Source organism: Haplochromis burtoni, unplaced genomic scaffold, assembly GCF_018398535.1.
Source record: "Haplochromis burtoni strain Fernald_Lab_line unplaced genomic scaffold, NCSU_Asbu1 Contig_8, whole genome shotgun sequence".
NCBI lineage: Eukaryota > Metazoa > Chordata > Actinopteri > Cichliformes > Cichlidae > Haplochromis > Haplochromis burtoni.
The window spans coordinates 986,061-1,008,108 of NW_024582369.1; the positions used below are offsets into that span (position 1 = coordinate 986,061).

The 22,048-nt window shown below is 40.8% G+C and overlaps 1 protein-coding gene across 6 annotated transcripts in view; it reads left to right on the forward strand.

Moving 5' to 3' along the window:
- The window catches only part of sash1a (SAM and SH3 domain containing 1a), a 167,344-nt gene that overhangs the window by 71,183 nt on the left and 74,113 nt on the right, over positions 1-22,048 (forward strand). The window contains exon 1 of one of the 6 annotated variants that reach the window (XM_014338523.2): positions 19,255-20,956. The exons of the other annotated variants lie outside the window; for them this stretch is intronic. The gene's annotated coding sequence lies outside the window, so the exon portion shown is untranslated. Of the gene's footprint in view, positions 1-19,254; positions 20,957-22,048 lie in introns of those variants that run through there. 6 annotated transcript variants of the gene reach the window in all.

The window sequence follows — 22,048 nt, forward strand, 5'->3', positions numbered from 1 at the left end:
TGGCTTTCTTCTTGCCACTCTTCCATAAAGGCCAACTTTGTGCAGTGCACAACTGATAGTTGTCCTATGGACAGATTCCCCCACCTGAGCTGTAGATCTCTGCAGCTTGTCCAGAGTCACCATGGGCCTCTTGGCTGCATTTCTGATCAGCGCTCTCCTTGTTCGGCCTGTGAGTTTAGGTGGACGGCCTTGTCTTGGTAGGTTTACAGTTGTGCCATACTCCTTCCATTTCTGAATGATGGCTTGAACAGTGCTCCGTGGGATGTTCAAGGCTTGGGAAATCTTTTTGTAGCCTAAGCCTGCTTAAAATTTCTCAATAACTTTATCCCTGACCTGTCTGGTGTGTTCTTGGGACTTTATGGTGCCTCTGAGGCCGTCACAGAGCAGCTGTATTTGTACTGACATTAGATTACACACAGGTGTACTCTATTTAGTTATTAGCACTCATTAGGCAATGTCTATGGGCAACTGACTGCACTCAGACCAAAGGGGGCTGAATAATTATGCACACCCCACTTTTCAGTTATTTATTTGTAAAAAAATGTTTGGAATCCTGTATGATTTTCGTTCCACTTCTCACGTTTACACCACTTTGTACTGGTCTTTCAGGTGGAATTCCAATAAAATTGATTCATGTTTGTGGCTGTAATGTGACAAAATGTGGGAAAGTTCAAGGGGGCCGAATACTTTTGCAAGCCGCTGTATGTAGGTCACTCGATCACTTACATGGGAAATGCTCACTGACACTTGAAGCTTACATATCTATCCATCAATCTATCCAGGTTGGATTCACAGGGGGGCTGGAGTCTATCCCAAAAGTTATGGTGCGATAGGTGGGATACACCCTGGAAAGGGTCATCAGTCTATCGCAGGGCTAACTCGGAGAGAGCAGCACATAAGCGCACCACCGTGCTTCCCAAAACCATGTTAATTTTCTTTGCTTAAGGCTTAGATTAGATTAAACTGCTCAAAGTTTGATACATGATAGAAAAAAAGATCCAAAAATTAACATTGAATTAGTTTGTCAGTTTTTGGTTTCTTCTAAAATAAAATCAGAAGATAACTATATTTGGTTTAAAAAATATGTTTAAAAATTGTTTCCTGTGAGAGAGAGTTTGAAAACCACAACTGTACTGTGGGCTGAGCCAGCGCCAACTGTAATTCAGTGTAAATCTCCAGCTCCAGCCAGCAGGCTGTAGAGAACATTTCAGTGCACGGGGAGTAATAACTTGTGTGTTATTGCAAACAGGAGGCTGTATTTCTCCTGGTGATCAGTCTTGCTGAGGGCAGCTCCTAGAGTAGCAAAAAAAGAGTATGAAAAATAAATGAAAGGTTTTCCTTGAATATGAGCCTTCCCACACTGACAGCATTAAATTGTTAGCTGTAACTGAGCAAACGCCTCAAGCAATTTACCTCCGCAGAGTGCAAAAGAATGTCTTTTTTCCCCCTCTCATTCACTTTGTTAAGCAGATCACAGAAGCTCACAACGCGTCATTTGGCTGCCAGAGTAGATCTGGTGACATCTGCATGTCTGTAAAATGAAAACAGCGATACCTCATTAAATATTTGATACTGGCTCGCACTGTGCTTGGCCCGCTTCGACGCTTCACTCAAATCCGTTCCAAGCACTTATAAAATGTGGTGAGTGTTTTGCTTGTCAGCTGTCCCACGCCTTGAGGTGGGACCCGGACCAGATGGGTACAGTAACGGCGAACTGAACTGCTGCTGAACCCCTGTTCGCAGTGTAGTTCCTCGTCGCGACTATATTGACACACCTGACTTAAGAGTAATTGCTGCAGTTTACTTAAATCAATTAGTAATCCCAAGCATCATTAGCTGCTTATACTTTGCACCGGGCGATATCTCTCATTCAAATCACAGTGCTGATTCCTAACTCTGTAATGACTGGTTAAATGTCTTAATGATGCAATATGCTGATTAAATGACTTAGAGGATGGTGGTTTTGGAGTATTTGTACTGAAATACAATGTTTCCTCTGTTTCTTCCATGCACTTTCTGTGGACCCTGCCTGTAATGACTTCTTCCATTGCTTTCAGGTAAGAGTAATTCCCTGAATCCCCTGCGCTGGCTTTTATAATACATTCAGACAGATGTGCAACTACAGCAAAAGTGTGGACATCATTGTTTTTATTATACCTTTGTTATCACCTTGCATGTGCTCTAACACAGTCTCATTTTGTTCTTGTCTGCTGATTCTGCCACAATGCAACTAACCTAATTCAGTGAACCTAATTTTGTCATAGTTTAGTTTGCTTCACTGCCTGTGGGAGTCCAGTAAAAGAAACACACGGATGTTTCTGGTGAATTTCACCGAACAGCTCACTGAACCGTGAAACAAAATGACTTCCTAGAATGTTTTTTTTTTCTTTTCTCCCTTTTTTTCATTTCGCTGTGTGTCCACCTCTCTAATTCTCCACACATTTAGTCAAATAAGATGAAAGGGGAATTTAATAAAGTATCGCAGACACATGTAATTGGATAGACAAAGGCCTTCGGAAAGAAGCTCCACAGGAAAAAAAAAAAAAAAGACCCCAACAAGGTCACCCCATTCTTCTTCTGAGCACCCATTGAGCAGTTGAGAATAGGAACAGGAGAAGTGTGCGTGAGACAAGATAACACACAAGAATGGCATAGTGTAATTGAGATATCAATCAAGGAGGTTATTTCAGGGGTAATTGCTGAGGTCCTTTGGTTTGTGTTTGTGTGAGTGTGTGTGAGAGTGAGAGAGAGCAGATTCAGTGGTGGAGGGGAAAAACCAGTGGATAGTCTTTATAATCCATCATTCATCTTGGTAGAATAGTCTGTATATTTATTATTCCTGTTTTTCTCTGCTTCTTTTTTTCATGTTCCAAGGTTGAGAGATTTTTCGCATTAACAAAATAAATAAATAAATCTGCTTCCTGTTTACTCTTAGAATAATAGCTTAGTTTTTGTTATGGCTACGAGAGTCTCTAGGCCTAGTTTTATATTTTTATTTATTTATTTGTTTAGTTTTAATCCACAAGTCTGAGAGACGTAATTTAAGAAATGCGTGCACTTATTTTTGGTCTATCTGTAGTCTGACGGATGACAGTAGATGACAAATAAAATTTGCTTGTGGGTTGCACTTGTCATGCTTTGCTAAGATAGATGCATGTCTTTTCTCTAACTGGCACCTTATTTTGAAATGGAGCTCTTCTGTGACATTCATACAGTACTTTATGTTTATGCATGTGGAATGTTTCATTTTATTAAATGCCAATCCGCTCTTGCATTTGTATGGATGGCCATTTGAGACTTTTTGAGAGGCATCGAGCTTTGTTTTAAGGGCATCACAGTGCTCATGAATATTCCATTTCCTCATGAGATTACTTCCTGTAATAACACTGCTGCTCGGCTCCTCAAGGACATACCACTACAGAAGCTACAGCCTCTGCTTCGGGCACACACACTTGTACACACTTTTTTTTCTTAAAAATGCCACCGGCTTTCCTTGCATACATCCCCCATGTAAAACACACACACACACACACACACACACACACACACACACACACACACACACACACACACACACATCCAGGTAGATTATGTCTATCTTGGCATATGAATGTTCATTTTTAATTTGCCATTTTCTGCACAAGTGCTCTCTGATAATACTCCCTGCATGGTTAAGTTTGAGAATAAGCTTTTATAATATATAGCCTACTATATTACGTGATTATTTATAATATCAGTGACATAGTTGCTCAAGTATGGTGAAGAAAGCAAAAGTACGCAGGCTCTCAGCAACCTTGCTTTTACATAGGAGTATAACCAGAATACAACCAGTAGGAAACCATTTCAGTTGAGTTTTGCAATTGCAAAGAAAATGCATCACAGATAAGTCGCAGTCGTCAAAGCAGACTGGCTTCGATTGATTGCAACATGTATGCAATTTTATAAATCTGCAATTCATAAATTAGAAGGAGGTTATTTGCAAACTGATCTGTCGGCGAATGAGTGTGGTCACTCTGAATTGGAAACTGGTTGTCCCCCATCAGGTGACCATGCCGTTGAAAGTGGTTTCTGCAGGAACTTGCAACTATTCAGTTGGTCGTTGCAGCTACTTGCAATCTGTCTTTTAGCAAATTAATTCAATGCAGTCACCAGTCAAATACTGTTTTTGGTGAATTTTTGTTGTTGTTGTTTTCCCCTCTTTTCCTGAATGCAAGAAGGTTGGCGTCCTAATTTTACTGTAACTGAGCCATAATCCACAGACACAAAAGGGTGGGGGTTGTTGGTTTACTAAGTATTATGTATTTCACAAACTTATTAGCTTATCTTGAAGACACCACTTGATTCCTTTCGATCAGAGATGGAAAATGTAAAGTAAAATCTCCAGCGTTATTCCAACGTTGAAGTTTATCAGTGTTTTTGGAGGAGCAAAGGAGAGCACTTTTCTTTTTGCTAGATGTTGTCAAAAGTAGCTTTACAAAAATGGAAGTGCAAAGCTGTGCAAACGCCACACAGAAAGATCCCAACCAGCTGGAGTCAAACTTGGGACCTTATTGCTGTGAGGGAACCACCGTGCTACCCTAAAATTGCAAAACTGGCTGTACATTAGAGCCATGTGGATAGATCAAAATATCGATACCAGTGCTTTTGTTGGTATCAGATTGCTACCAACAACTGGAACAGTTTCTGTCCTGTAAACTCAGTATGTAGCCCACTGAATTGTGTTAAATTAAGAATTCTTTTGTAACCGAAAAGAAAATACTCAAACATGCACTATGAAAAATATCAGAACCTTCTTTTGTCTATGTTATTTATACCCTATGGCACATTTAAACTGCAGAAGTTGGTCCTTCAGAGACGGGCACAATTAATACTCTGCCCCCCAAATACCCAAGTTTAGAGCACATGAAAGCTGAAAGGTGTGTTTTGTTGTGTTAACTAATTATTGTGGAAACTAAAAAATTACAGTGATTTAGAGGTCATTAAAATGTGCTCTGGAAAGTGATGATTCATCCCATAAGTAATGACACACTGCCTACATAAGCTCTCTTACATAAGCTGCCTTATTAAGTTAAAAGTATTGGTATCAATATTAATGTCAATATAGTGGCCCTGTATTTACTTTGTATAGCGCAGCACACGGCCTACTGCTGAAAAGTTAAGCTTTTTTATAATGCTACTGGTTTTATATCACACAAGACGGTAACTTTGGAGCATTGTTTAGGTCTTTGAAATTTTTGAAAGAATGTATTTGTCTAATCTGTCTGCTAGCAAAGTCAGTGTAGAGACATGGACTGTTTTCCTCTCTGGTCATCACATCTGTCCTTGAGCACTGCAAAATTGGATTCTTTCCAGTTATTATTTTGGTGTGTCTTAAAAGTTAACACAAAAAGATGGATAACCTACAGGAGACACCACTACAGATGAATAAGAGAAAAATGTGTTCTTTAATATTTGTTCTTTAAAATCTGCAGCATATGGGAGGGTGTTTGCTGCAGATATTACATTTTTGGTAAATCTAAAAGTGAAAGTCCAAGACCAGGTTTTTACTTCTCTTTATTTTATTTAATCGATACCATTTTATCTTTGGCATTTTGGTATCTTCTTCCAAATCCATTTCTCATTACCCTTAAAATCCCATTCTCTGCCACTCCTTTGAAAGCAGCCATGTTATTAATGACACACAACTTCACTATCAACCCTTCATTGGCAAAACCCTGTGCATGTTTACACCATTCAGCGATCACTTGACAGACATGCGAAACATCCAATTATTGGCTACCAGCAAACAATTATTCGCATTATTCGCCCAATCATCACCGAAGACCGGCAATTAATCTTGGCTCCAGCCAGCCATGAAACAGACATGATGGGCACATTAGAAGAGCAGTCCAGGGTGGTGATGTGGTGAAGGAGGAGGATGTTTGAGCATGTTGTCAACAGGCCTGAGATGTGGATGACAAATGGCCAGTGCTGGTTTCTCATCAAACTGATGTCTGTGTTATTCGTGGCTCAGTGTTTGATTAGATAATGCAGTTTCAAAAGAGAGCAAAAAGATTAAAGGCACCTTTTATGTGGAATTAGACACCCCCACCCCCAGAATCAGCATATTGATCAGGGGGTTATCAATCAATCAATCTATATATTGGTTAGTCACCATCAACGACCTTGATCTGTGATTGCTTTCATCCTTGAACATGTCAAGATTTTATTTTCCGTGTGTGCCCCAGTTTCTTCTTTCTTTGATCGCTATCTCTTTGTACCGTAGCAAAGAACCATCAAAGTTCAGCACCTGTACTGTGTTTAATGTGATTTACTGAGATTTACTGAATAAAGACAACACCAGTCAGCTAGCTGGAGGTTGTAGTTAACAATCTGCTTCAGATTCTTTGGAAAAATTGGCTTTAAGTTTGATCTTTAATTTGGGATTTTTTGTCCTCTTTGAAATAAGTCTCTTTTTTTCTTGCATTGTCTTACTATGTATTCCGTTTTAATTAAACATGTTTATGAGTACAGCCCTTTCTCATTCATGAATGCTGAGAGGAAAGGGAAACATTAAAAAAAAATAGCTGTGCTGTTTCATAAATTGCTTGCTGCCTATGGGACATGAAAAAGACTTTGACTAGGCTGGCTGATGCTGACATAAAAGTTGTCTGGTGCTTTTGAAGGCGCAAGCCTTTGAGAACTGACGCTCTGAATCTGCACTTTGTCTGAGCTACTGGAACTGTGCTGCTGCTGCTGGGGACCAAATACAAGGCAATATTTAATCAAATGGAATTGAAAAATACAGTTCTGTCCACTGAGATGTTGTTAGATTGACAAGTATTTATCAAAATTCCCATTATTGAATGTCTCTCAAAGTGTGTTTCAGGCTTTTCTGTCGAGAACGCTCACATGTACAGCCGCACGTAGGCTAATGCCTGGTATAGAAGGAATTGCTGCATTAAAGACTCTAACAGCTTGCCTATTAAATGCAATTCCGGTGTATTTTTAAAGAGAGAGAGACATGCAAGCTGGCGGAAAAGTGAGACGGAGACACAGAGGGCAAGAAAGGAAAATCACAGATAGTCATCATTATCTAGCTCCAGTCCACCCAGCAGTGGAGCAGATCAATACAGTGTACCCAGCATGGCTCTGCAGTGGAACCAGCTCCACGAAACCTCTCATTACTGCCCACACTCTCATTACTACACACACAAACCCACACACTTTCAGTCACAGGGCTGCAAGTGCATGCACACACATGCACTGTTCGCACTTGCGAACATGCCTATGCATATTGTGTTTATGTGTCACTCTTAGGCAGTCCTTCAGCAAACGTTGCCCACACATTACACATCTGAATAAACATGTGCTTTGATTTTCCCTTGTTTCAGATGTTGCAGCGCTTGGTTAACTGGTTGTAAAGAATTTGAATGAATCCAGAGTGGTGGCCTTTTTGTGAGTGTGCATTAGGGTGCGGTTTATTGAGTAGTATCCTATAGATTGGTTTTGTTATAGTAAAGCGTAAATCCCATTAACGTGTCAGCCCTTATAGTTTCACATGCACACTTCCAATTATTCCAAATCCCAATCTCAGTGAAATTAGGTCATGATATTTACTGTGTTAACGAGTTTCTATTTTTGCATAATTATCATGGAGTTGGTGGGATTGGAGGAGGGAATTGAGTCTCAATATAATCCTCCATGCCTCTAGTGAATGTATTGTATGTAAGGCAAGTTGATCTGTGCTCTGGGTTGGTTGTAGGAAGATCTATCAGCCTCCTTGTTTGACTCTTTGATCGAGAATTTTTTTTTTCTCTTTCTTTTTTAGAGATGGAACAAGGTTTTGGGATATCTTTTTACTCACTGTTGTATACATTTAATATATTATATTAAAAAAAAATGTCAAGTGCATCTGCCCTTCTTGAAGAGCAGTATGCATTTATGTGAGCTCTCCAGTACTTTGGAGCACCCTAAGGGTCCTCAAGCTCTGTGTTTTGCATTCACCATGAAGTTCAACAAGCCAAAGGATGCCGACACCAAACTGTAACACAGAGCTCTGTTTTTCTCACTCTTAATCAAATCAAGGACAGGCTGTTTGTACAGCAGTTTGCAGACTTTCATTGCATTCATTTTCCCCTTGTGACTCTTGATGCATGTAAAATGAAGTTGGTGGTGCTCAGGGGACTGGAAGGCGCTAGACAGTCACTCTGGCAGAGTGGAAATCTGATCCAGAAAATACAGCTGTGCGTATCGGTGTGTTTTGTGTCATTTCCTCACACACACACAGGAACACCAGATGTTCTTCTGTATTTTATTGCTAGCTGCCCCAGGAGAGAGTAGAGCCACCTGCTGGATGAGCTCTGCTGCTGGTGCACCATGACCTTGTATATGTATAGAAGCTTCCATCTGCTTCCTTTGCACACCATACAGCTGTGGCTTACTCATAAGGATTGCCACCTCATAAAGACTAAACTAAGTTCAAAGAAGGAAGAGCATGATTTTCTTTTTGATTTACGGTAATAAATGAAATGTATCCTGTGTGTGGTTTAAATAATGTATGTGGCTGTGGAGTCTACACAGTGAGCCTGTCAGCACATGTTTTTTTTTTTATTAATAGTGCAGAATTTGAATGTGTAAGTTGAATGAAAAGTTGGTTTACTTATTAATGCACCACAATTGTAACTCTAGGATTCATCTTACTCAATCAAGGAATTTTGGTGAATGCTTCCTTTGTGGAAGCGTGTATAACCAAGCTCATATGAGACTGACTTGTGCATCGATGTTTTCCCCATGTTATCTTTTCAACCTGTCATGACTTAGTGATACAAAATCAGCGTGATCGGCTGTCACCCTCTGAATGCATTAGTTTGAAGCCAAATCAAAAGAGAGACACGCATTATGTATTTAAGCTCCTTTCATCTTACTCTCACATTCCCAGCCTTCATATTTCAGTGAAAATTGCCATGGCAACGTGTCTGTAAGGCATCGGTGCGAGAGTTTAAGGGACGGAGAAAAGACTGAGCAAAAAATAGAAAAACCAAAAAACATAGCAGCTTTGGGCAGAGAAAAGCAGGCAGCAAAAGAAGGAAGGTGTTTCTCTTTCAGTGGGTTTACAAATGCAGCGCCTTAGTATGGTTGTAGTCAACCAAAGAACATCTTGATCGGCTGAAATCGTATTCTCTCTTCAGCCAGTGGATTTATCATGTAAGGGTGCAATATCTCTAGATTAACTAGAGTGCACCTTTAGCCTCATAAGCCTAAATAATCAACATAATGAACTATCACTCAAAACTCTGCAACTTTTTTTTTTTTACCTGAACAACAACAACAGATTCTGAGCCCACACAGTGAACCTCATGTCCTCCATCATTTTAATACTTAAATGATAAGTAAATAAAATGATCAGTAGACCAAACATAATAAAATATGCCAGTTCTGATATGTTGACAAAAATCCCCAAAGTTTAAACATGAAAGTTGCTGGAGCATTTTAGCATTAAGGAAGAGGATTAGGCTACTAAAAAAAATCTTTAGGTCATGACCTTTTTCATAATTATTATTATTATTATTATTATTATTATTATTATTATTATTATTATTCAGTATGAATAATTTATTCCCATGACAAAATGCAAACTTCTTAAGTTTATAATCAACTTTTTGGCCATCAACTAAGTTTAGTATCAGTATACAATAAATAGGTTTGACATAGGAATCTCCTAATAGTTTGGGTAACTCACCCTGATTTGCCTCTTGTAGCCTGTTTGTTAGGGGAAAAAAACAAACTTTTTTTTTTAATGTGACTACAGCCCTATTAGTTTGTCCAGTTTAAAAAATAAAAATAAAAAATGAAAAATAACAATCTATAATCTGATGGCTGGATTATTAAGTGAATATTTGATATCAAGAAACACCTGGATTCACTCAATATGGCTCTTTCCTTATTAAATACTGGCTGAAGGCTTCCTGTGTGACCAGAATGCCGTGGGCCTCTGGTGCAGTTTCAGTACAAAGTACAGTGCGGTTGAGAAGAACTTGAAACAATCCTATGGTAAAAGGATTATTCTAGTTTAGAAGGTAACATTTTTTTTCATGGGCCTTTAAAGTATTTTCAGACTAAGTATCTGATTGGGAAAGTAATATACCCTGCAAAAAAGCCCAATGTTTTGTTATTTGTAATTTTATTCTGGGCACCCAGGTAACTTTTGCTGATCGTAAACAGAATCATTAGACCTGATAAGATTGTACACATTTTGCAGAGACGTACTGTCAATCCATAACAGCAGTCTTAGGTAAATTTCATGTTAATAAGTAAAATTGGGAGATATATCCTTTGGCTTTATTTTATAAATATTAAAGTCACTGTTATTGTTGCACTCAATATCCCATTTCATTATTTAATGAAGTAGAATAAACCTACTGAAGCTAGCACAATTGTGTGTGTGTGTGTGTGTGTGTGTGTGTGTGTGTGTGTGTGTGTGTACTCGTTGTGCTGTGCTCATTCACACAGCCTAAGGAAGAGAGGGTTACAGTAGGAGTATTTTCAGTTTTCCCAGTGCTCTCAGTAAAGGAACTGATCTAAGCTGTTTCCCATTGGCATTAAATATGCATTAGTCCCAGCCTTTCATGTGGGCGCTGAGCTGTGTTTTGTGTAAGAAGTCCTGAGGATATTTTCTGATACTTGGAGCCCACCAATTTTTTATCTCCATCTTTTAATTAAGGAGGAGAATGAGGTCTGTAAGAAAGCAAGCTAATCTTTATTAAATGGAATTTCTGGGACACTGATTTGCTTCAGGGCTAGTTACAAAACATCCTGCCAACAAACACTACAAACCCCCAGCACTAAAATCTATTCTCATCAATTAACCTTGAGAAACCAAGGGAAAAGACCACACTGAAATTATACAAGGCATGGTATTAACATTGCCTAATAATCATCTCTACCCCTTACCTGTTATTTCATTCATTCTCTTTGAATAATGTCATCCGAGGGTCTAGTCCCTGACAGAATCCCACGTTCACCCTGTCAGTAAGCTATCACCAGCTCAGGCGTTGTGCACAGCTTGTGGGCCTCGAGCTTGGTTCTTTCTTGTATAAAGACACGATAATCAATCTTTTTTTGACAGGTTTTAATGGAAGGGTAGGGGGTCTATGCCCACGTTGGGCATTCCCAGAAAGGGGTGATTCTTAATCCCAACATTGTGCTGGCTGGTGTGGCCACCTCTGGTTGCCCTTATTTCCCCTCTACTGGCAGGTTGGCCCTCCGCTGTTCTATTATCCCTCTATCTGTAATTAAACGCAGCCAAAGGGAACTGAGATGGAGCGAGAAAGGGGAAGAGCTCAGGCTAGGTGTTCATGTTTCACACAAAGGGTTTCTGACAGGAAGGATCTGCAGCTTTCCATGACCCGAGAGGTGTGTGTGTGTGTGTGTGTGTGTGTGTGTGTGTGTGTGTGTGTGTGTGTGTGTGTGTTAACGTTAAGTCCTCATACCGTAAAGGTTAGAAAGGGATTACTGTAACGTTAGCCAAAATAATAAAGCTGGAGAATTGATCAACTGTCCATCAGATACAGCGCACAAACCTTTAAAATCGCACAATTTGGACATGCAGCCTGTCTTGTGCAATAACTAATGCTGTCCATTCCCTCCGGAGACCTAATTTTGTCATGAAAGCCATAAGCTCACCTTAGAACGAGTGCAGAAGCCTGCACCCCTATCTCATTCTTTGTGGGGGTTGTAGGTGTGGGTAAATAATGGTGATACTCAACAATTCTCACCAGCACACTCTATGACTGTAATTTCACACAATTTAAGCACGCTCTATTCACACTCATAAATCTCAAACTTCTCCCCATTTCTTCCCCCCCCATCTTTCCTCTGGAGACCTGCAAATGTTAATGCCAGTGTTTTGTGAGTGTAACCCCTTGCCAAGGCTTTATCTGTGGGCCCACGCTGGCTAGAATTGGACAAGATTGGAACCTGTCGCAGTAATGGGGTCTCTGACCCAGTAGGGCCATCACAGACAGTCTTTGTGTGTATAGGTGTGTAGAGGTTCATATACACAGGTCTGTGCATGTGCTGTGATTTATAGGGACACAAACCTTCCAATAGAGCCTGAAGGGCATGGCTGGGCTTCCATAAATAAGCAGCCTTGGTTATCAGCAAGGTAGGAAATATTGATTATTTTAAATGGCTATCGCATTACTCTCATAAATATGCATCGATTGCACATCATCGGGTTGATGTACTTCGATTTGGTTTTGAAAAATGCGAAACCGTTAGCAGCTCATGAAATAAACAGCCATTTGTAAAATCTTATTTATCTCCTGAAGGCTCCTTTGAGAAAACGTTGTTTACGAACAGGCTATCCCGACTGAATTACTGAATTCAAGGATGAAAAAAAAAAAAAAGGACAGACTATACCCACAGTCGTATAAATTGCTGCAGGATAACTATCATTTATCTTATAACCCCAAACCATACAAAACGGAGAAACCTCTACTTTTCCAGGAACCTTTGGAATCATTTCCTAGTAGTGTTATCCATCAGTCGTGTTACAGCCCATTGAAAGAAAACAAAATGTCAGTCGCCCCAGAATAGACCCCATGAACCATCATCTCCATGTTCCACTACAGTTTAAACCACCATACCTTCCAGATACAAGACTTTACCAAAGTACAATCACAGTGTCTGCAAAATATACAACACATCATTAACTGTGGTCTACCTCTGGTTATTTAATATGCTGTTTCTTCTCTCTGCGAACCTCCCCCCGGTGGAAAAGCCTCAGGAGTATAGATGGTTCGTGGATACCACTGCCAACACAGGAATTTTGAAACCCAAGTCAGCACTCATTTTAAGATGAACTGCGCTTTACCTCTTGCCTCTTTCTTCTGTGCATTAACTCCGGAGAATTTTGGCTGTCGGCTTTTCCCTCGTTTCCTCCAGTAGCTGCTGAGAAGGGGTGATCACTTTGACGTCGCTGAGCCTTGCTCACCGTGGGTGTAAATAATCAGATTTGTGACAAGAAGGGCCGCTAGTCAGAGGAGGTGAGAATTGAATTTTTGAACTCTCATCTTATTGTTCTGGTATGAATCATCTTCAGCCGATAAAACAGCATGCCTCCGCTGTTCTCATGAAGAGAAACTGAATTACTCGTTTGAAACTGAGGCGAGCAGCGATTAAAGCGGATTCGGCGACTGGCAAAGGGACTCGTGCAGCGTGCCAAGATGCATCTATGCATCCCATCTTTGATAGATTTGGCTACTGTATTAAATAAGTGAAAGCTTCTTACATTAATCAGAATGCTTTGTTTGGAAAAAAAAATTTGTTGGAAACCCCAGAGAATAACTCAAAAAGCAATATTGTTTTACACACCCACCCAAATTAGGGAATGTAAGTTGTCACCATGTCAAGTAAGATAATTAAGATGCTTTCCAATGGCATTGTTGACAGAGTTGTAAAAAACAAGCAAACAAGAAAACACTTGTATGTCTCGTGCATCTTTGTTGTTTGAATCACCACAAAAATGGTGAGACAAGTGTGTGCTGACAGGCTGAATTTTGTGAAGCCTACACAAACGCAAGAGTTAAATGTGATGGTGAAAAAGAAAAAGAGGGAAAGACCACTGACCCGAGTTCAACATGCTGTCGCTCACTGCTCTGTGGCCTGGATGGAGAATCCAACTTTATTATGTAACACCAGTGACTGTAAGCTCAACAAACAGGGTTGAGGTTGGGCTGGAGCCCATCCCAGCTGTCAAAGGGCAAGAGGCGGGGTACGCCACTGACGGGTTGCCAAGTATCACAAGGAGATCTTAGGAGAACTTAACATGCTTATCTTTGTACTGTGGGAGGAAGTGGAAGTAACCAGAGAGAACATGCAAGCTCCAGCCAGCAGATTCAAACCCAGCACCTATTTGTTGTGAAGCAGTAGTGTTAACCACCACACCCACGTGCCTGTGTGATACACAGTGCGTAAAATAAAGAATGATCCCTTTTCCAAAGGCATAGATATAGAAGCTTACGGTAAATTTTGAAATGCTTAGCTGAATATAAAGTTTAACATAGCAAAACTTACAACGTGTCCCCTTCATGACACGTGGATTATGCTTATAGGATTTTCAAACATGTCCCATATAATTCTGAGCCTGTTTGGAGCCACTGCAGCCACTGCTGCTGTTGTGTTGCCTACCGGCAACCACGTGAAACTTGCGAATCCCCTATTTAACAGTACATGGGACTGGTGAGTGGCTGGGGAATTAAAGCCCTTAAAAATAGGATTATTCTTTTTCATACACCCTGTATGTTAATATAATATCATACTTTTTCAAATGCCAGTGTCCTTCATACCCAAAGTGTAAATTTTTACTAATCGGTCATCAAATAGCTTGACAGTCATTACTTTTCTGTAAAGGATAGAATTGTAGCGCTTTGCCTCCATTCAATTTATTTTTCCCCACCATTTATCAACCTCTAAACTAAATTCTCTCCATGGCTGAAGCCTGTGGATGAGATTTTATTCATCATTTTCCTCAAAATAAAAGTTTTAAACGCGTTAATAAATGAGTTCCCTGGAGCCTGACCGAGCAGGACATGAGCAGATTCAGCCTGGAGGCAAGGCCTTGAATAGAAAGAGCAGCGGAGAGCTTGATCTGTCTTTATGCGCTTTTAATTACACACGGCCGGATGGCCTTCAATCCCCAGAGAGCTGAGGTGAAGCTCACGTCAAGACCAGAAAGAGACGGGGAGAGGGGAAGGATCACCTGCACCTCTGAGGGCAGCGCGAGGTTAATTCAGCAGACACATTACAAGAGCCACAGGCGGCTGTCAATCATTCCACAGTATTTTGACTGACATGTAGTGAAAAAGACTGTCAGTTAGCAGTAGACTCACAGACCCTTATTCTGCATGGATTTACTGCCCGTGTTTTAGAACATGTATGCATATTTCCCCAGGAAGGAAAACCCTCTTTACGTTTCCAGTTTGTAGAGGAACCTCAGCTGAGTTAATGTGCTTATCTTTTTGCAAAAATGTAATGTTTCATTTTAATGATCAACTGGCAGGTAGCTAGTGCTCTGTAGTGGGTAATGTGAGAAGACATATGGTTTGTAAAACTGACTGATCAGAAAGACAACAGATAAGATCAAGTTAAGGCTAGTTTGTGTGTATTTGTGTGTGTCTGCTGCCCATATTCACATTAGACTGAATATGCTCATTCACGTGCAGCTATCAACAATTGCACGTCCACATAGATTCTCTGTTGAGTCCAATTTTCCCCATTACAGTATCCCAAATTGCAAATTCTCCCTGGTGGGCTTTACCATCTATACTGTTCTTTCTCGCTGTTTTCTCTCACACATTTACTTTCAAACACATTTTGTCAACACACATTCCAACAGTTCAGAGCACGCTGAACAGCAAGATCAGAGGGAATAAAACACTCACACAGAGAGTGCTTTTATGTATCGGAAACCCTCTTCATTCTTATGAATCTCACCTCCCAGAACTGTACTTTTCTACGAAATGAGTGCTATAACCTCAAGGCAATGTCAAGGTGAAGGAAACGTGTCAGCGCCTCCCTGTTGAGCTTTTTCTCGCTCCGGCTCTCTCCAGTTAATGACTCGAGTGTGGAGAGTGTTACCCTAGCTAGGCCTGGCCAGATGAGCCCAGAGGAGATGGCCAGACTGTAATCACAGGCAATCATCAGCTCTCTTCCTAGATCTCTGCTACTCTGGACTGAACGGTATGGTCCTAAACCCGTGATTTGAGCCGTAAGGTGAATGAGACCGAAGGACAGGGGAGGGAGAGGATAAACAATAAAGGTTTACACTATGAAGTACGCACAAGTGAGAGATTATAGTGATGTTCATGGTCTTTATTTGGTGTGTTAACATGCTAAAACACAAATTTTATTTGAAGACAGGTATTTAAATGTGGTTACATTTTGACTGGAGGGGGGGGGTTACATGAAAAAGTCCTTATCACCAAGACACGAAATTCTTTAAAATCTATTAAATATTGCCTAGAGAGCAGTAGGCCCGGGTTTGAGTCTGACCTGTGGCCCTTTGTCTTCCCCTTTCTGTCATCACTTTCCCATCTATCTACAATGTCTCTACCCAATAAAGGCTAGAAGGCCAAAAAAAATCATCTTTAAAAAAAAAATAAGAAAAGAAAATCCATTTAAGAGTTGCTCAGACTTTTATAGTAAATCTGGGACGAGTGAATGCCAAGGAAACACCAACATGGTGTGAATTCACAACGATGAGTATCTGTCTGAAATTTCCTGGCAGTCAGTTCAAAGGTGTCTGTAGTGGTAGACCGATCAGTTAACCAACGGATCAATAAAAAGCTGTATGAGTAAGTAAGACAGTCTGGGGGGAAAAAAATGAGGGTTGCAGTGCAAGTATGAGAAAATGTCCATAATAATTAGTCATCGTAGCTGCAATTTGACTCAATCTTGGTTGGTCCACCGCTGATAACTGCGAAAACTTAAATCGTAATGACATTGGCCTTCTTCTGACTTTCTCTAGTGCAGAGAATTCACAGCACCTGAGTGGGTGTAAAATAAACAATCCACCCCTCATTCAAGAAATCTTTAAACTCCACACAAACAAAAAAAAGAAAGATCCACAAGCATGTCTCACTGCAGGTCAGTAAGAAGACTACAGAAGGTAACCCTGTTAATAAATAAATAAATAAAATCATGCAGCTTGACGTGGTGGGTCCAGGGACTGTGACTTCAAAATCCTCGAGGCTAAAACTAATGGAGTTCTGCTTCTTCCAGCTTGTCTGTCTCTCTTCATCAAAACACAACAACCCCCACATAGCCTGCAGCACTGATAGTAATATGCGATACAGAATGGTTGTTCGTTTAATTTTACAGCCAGGCATGCTGGTGTCACTCAAAAAAAAAAAAAACCCTGAAAAAATAGTCTAATCTACCTGGACTGATGGACAGAAAGAGCCATGTTTTTGCAGGCATGCCAGCTCTGTCTTTGGAGCTGTAAACTTTTACATGTCAGTGGTGCTGTGTGAGAGAAAAGCCTTGGACTTTTTGTCTCCTACCCTCAATCCTACGTGCTCTGCGGTTGAGTCTGGTTGTCTGCTTTCTGCTGTGGTCTTTCATCACGTTCACTCCCCATTCTGGCATGCCTACTAGTATCTGTGTGGTTGTGTGTGTGTGTGTGTGGTTGTGTGTGTGGGGGGATAAGACAAGAACTTTACTGCCATCTAGTGGCAACAAAACCACTGCCCTTCCTGTGGGGTCAAGGAGATCAAGAAAAAGAAATGCATGGAAAACAGTGGTGTGTGGAGTGTTGTCTAAACACTGTTCATATACATCTCTCATGTGTCTTTGTGGTGGTTGATGCTGGTACTTCATTAATGGGAGTCCATATTAGTGTAGCAGGTCAAGTTAAGTCAATGAGCAAGTGCTAATTCCTCTGCAGTCCTGTGCACTGCCACTCGTCACACATTTGCATATAAATTGCTTTAAACGTGATGTTGCTGCTAAATTCCTTAACCACCACTTGTTTAAAATTCATGAATGCTTTTGAATTTTGTCAGGCATGGTTGAGCTGTCAAAAAAACCAAAAAAAAAAAAACCCTGCAGGTGTGCATGCGCACAGGCATTTGGCCTGAGATTTTGTGAAATTCTCTCCTATTTTGTCTGTGAAAAGCTCTGGAAGCTCCCTCTGTCTCAAGCCTTCTCTCTGTGTATTTCTTTGTGTGTTTGTCCCCGCACGCGTGTGTGTATTCAGACTCATTACCCAGTCTTGGCTGGTGAAGAGAGCCTTGTCTCTGTGGGCATCGATGTGTTAATGTACACTGTCTAGTTATCTCTGGTTACCATAATCAGTATTCAGAAACAGTCTCTGCTGGAAGTGCAAATATTTTGTTAATTTTCAAACTGGGACTTGCAAAAACATGCATGTGAAACACTTTTTCCCCCCTGTAGATGTTTTGCACCACAGCTAACCTATTTCTAACCTTTTAATCAACATGAACAAACCAAGGTAGAACAATTAAAATTGGGCATGTCACAAATTGTTTTGGGCACAGGATACACCCATGCTCTGATGCTGCCTATCTATTGCTAGCGGGGGATCGGATTTTAGACAAATTCTCTTGTTCAGAGTTAATTTGTGTCTGCTGTTTGATTGTTTGCCTCAGGAGGAACAAGGATAGTGCTTAAAGTAATTGAATGGCCCATTTACATTCTACTAATTGATTGTGAGGGTTTCAATGAGGTTTTTTTTTTTCCTGTGTTGCCCTGTATAAGACAGAGTAGAGTCCAGCAAGAAGCAGCAAATGAAACCTTTACAATCAAACAATAAACAGATCAAGTAATTGTAATATGAAAATATATTGGGTTTTTTCCAAGATTTCGAAAAAATGTATATATTAGGCCATAATGTAGTGGATTACACATTCACCTGACAAACAAAAGTTCCCTGGGAGGAGAGACAAATCTATTCTTGTTAAAAAAAAAATCTACCAAATCAGAAATGCAGTGCTATTGGATGTGGTGACCCCTTGTGACAAGAGAGCAGCTTTATTTGCTTTGGGCTACATAAATTAAACTGTCAGCCTTAATAAATCCTGATCAAAAGCTATACTTCATAAACACTAGACACTAGAAAGGACGGCTCTTTAGGTCATAAAAGTATATCTGTTTGTCATAACTACAGTGACCTGCAACTTCATGCAGTCAAAGCCAGTTAAGCAACAGTGGAATGCCTTTGATGTACCTGTACCTGCTTGTGCAGCTTCTTTCGAGTATGCGTGGCTATTTTACAGCATGCCCCTTTGAACTGTTTTGGGGTTTTGTTTTGTTTTTAATTTTTCAATTGCAGTGGCCATGTTCATGCGGTTTGTATCTAGCTTGCTAGCTGAAATTAAAAGAATACAAATCATTGCCTCTTGTTCATGCATTAGAAGGTTTTATGGGCTGTATTAAAGGCTGGAGCTTTGTGCTGCTTTTGTTATAACTGACTGATCTGAACTGAAGGTGTAATACGCAACATCGGGAACTGCCTCGTCTAGCGGCTAAAAAACATGAAAAATATTTAACTTCATCTGCAGGAAATGTGCTGTCTAACCACTTGAACAAAGAATGTTGACCGCATTTTCTCAGTCTGCCTTCATCTGTATGTGTATACACTCCTAAAGACAGCCTGTTTATGTTCCCTGGTCTCTGCACATCCCTGAGATTCACTTGTGTGAATTTTTTTCTTCTTCTTTTCTTCTTCTTCCTTTTTTTTTTTTTTTTTTGCAAGTCCTTCGCTGCGCATTTACATGAACCTTTGCACTTTGTTTGCTTCTCTAAACGTTGTGATGGCAGGTCTAAACAGGATGCAGGTCAGCTGAAATGGTTTACACAGGAGATCCCGATGCATTTATTGCGTTGAGACAAAGCTGCGCTGCTACACTTCAAACATCTACATGTAGCAGGAGTTGCAATGAGTTGCTGCACAGCTTGTCTTTACAGTTGAGCTATACATCTCCCCTCAGGCTCTCCAGCCCATCTTTACCAGCTTTGGAAACACAGATGAAAATGCAAGCTGACCAAATAGACTTCCTCCTTTGTAGTTACAAGTTTTTAGCAGCTACACATCACCTCTAGATATGGCTTCAGTGTTTTGAGCTTCAGTTGCTTAAATAATGTGCACTGTTTCTGATTTGCCAGCATGTCATTGTCTGCTCACCATCACCCTCGCGTCTGAAAGAGTGGCGTACCCTATGCTATTTGGTTGTGTCAGCAACACTGACTTTGGTGAGCCATCTCCTGGCGAGTGGATGTGGGACATTTCTCTGGTACCTATCCAAGCCTATGTCTGCCCCGCCATTCCATTCCTCACTGTTACTATCTGTCATCCCCTCAGTTTCTCCTTCCTCCTCTCCCATGACCTCAAGGAGTCCTCAGGAGGTAAAGTTTTCCAAAATGGGAAGATTGTTTTTTTTTTTTTTCCCTTCCTCCCCATCTGTCTCTTTGGTCTCGTTTTCCCTCTCACAAATTAGCATAGAAAAAGAAGAAAAAACACCCCAAACCTCAATGCTGAGTGACTCATTCAAATAATTGTTGCTTTAACTGTATCAAGTTACTCTTTTCTCTGACTCCCTTTTTGCTTTTCTTCCTTTCCCCAGTACAGTGCGGTATCTGGGCCACTTGTGAATTGGGGCCTTTCAGTGAAAAGGCAGGAAAAAAACGAGTTACATCAGAGAGAGAGAAAGAGAGGGATCTAAAGTCGCCCTGTAATTTTCTGTTCTGTTTCTGTGATTGCATATATGACCATAACAGACAACCGGTTAGCTGGTTCACTTTGTACGTGTACATGTATATTACATTAGTAAAGATCCCCCATGTGTCTGTGTTTTATTTTAGCATGTTTGCGCTGCTTGTGTGTCTAGGTGGAGCTTGACATTGTTGACTTTTACAGCAAAACAGTTTTACAGGAGGGCTGTTCATAACCGAATAACAGAGAAAACAAAGAGACCCTCGCGTGTGTGTGAGTGTGTGTCTGTGTGTGTGCAATGAAAAGACAGTAAGAACAAAGAGACAAGAGATGGCGAAAGAAAAGGGGAGTGTACGGAGAAAGAGGAAGGCCAGAAAAAAACTCCACTTTTGAGAAGGAGAAGAAATTTGAGACATGTTGAAACATTTTTGGATAGAGGAGAGGAAAAGGGCAAGACATGCGGAGTGAAGGATGAGATCCCTCCCCCTGCCAAACTCGAGTTATACTCTTGACTATTCTATAGCTAACCCTTCCTCTTTTCCCCTCCTCTCCACGTCCCATGTGAGCAGCAGCCCGATGACTGGACCTCTGTGTGTCTCCACTCTGCTTACGCTTTGCTGCGCTCTGGCAGACATGCATTGTTCTCCACTGTACACTACTTGTTGCTCCCATTTTTAAAGAGTTAGTTGGTGTTAGCTCGGCAGAAAGAGTGGGAGGAAAATACTCAGCGACAGCCTCGCGGTGAGTACTGACATTTTAATTTTTTAGAGAGGAATATTCTTGTCTCATTCATTTGTGGTGCCTGTCAAAAGGTTTTCAGTAACAAGTTTTTCTGAGGGATATCTTCAGTGGAAGATTTTTAAATAAGACAATCAGTTTGGCATGCCATGTAAAGAACATAATTCATTAGTTTTTTTTCATTGAGTAAGTTGGTGAAAGACATGCTCTGGTAGAGAGAGCCCTTTTAGCTCGGCTCTTGTTTCTTTTGCTGACTCACTCTATTAACTTATTTCATATGGCTCCGTGGTGTGTAGGAGTGTGTTGTGTGCATGTGTTTGCCATTGTGTATAGTTTCTTAAGGAATTCTGTACAGATGCACGTGTATATGTCATTTAAATGTAATTATCAGCCCCTGGCCCTACCTGATGGTGTAAATGTGAGAATTTAACAAAGATGGAGGGAGCAAAACATAGGGGGGGATGCTGGCATACAGCTGTTACTCACTGTTTGCTTCGCTCTCTCAGGTCTGTATTGATTTCCGTCTCTCTCCCCACTAAACGAGAACAATAGCTTCATGCCTGGCCAAGACCCCCCAGTAAATAACTCAGCTAAATATCTACAGCAAATCTCCAGCAAGATGTTGTTCATTGATTGCTTTGTCATCAGATGTGCACACACAAACACACACACATACATACGGAGGAGAAATACACAAACACTCAATCGGGCCTTGTCGTCTAGAGGGACTTCATTGTTTGGTGTGCATAATTGTTTGTGTGTATGTGTCTGTAAAGGCCTTGTCCAAAAAGGTCTTGGACAATGAAGTCTGTCACCGGGGGATGTGGATTTCTATCTCCCTCTCCTCCATCTCTCCCTTTGCTTTTCCTGTCCCAGTCTCCCTTCACATCTGGATCTCCCCACCAGCTGACAAGGAACAAGGGAGCGGATGGAGGGAGGAAAAAGGCATGGATTGGGGGGGAGGGAAAGAGAAGGTTAGAAATTGGAGGAAGGGGAGTGTATTTGAGCCAAAGTTCCCTCCATGCAGGAAGAGCAAACGTCACAATGTTATTGTGATTGTCTGATGTATGGGAGGAAGCGCAAACACTGCATGTG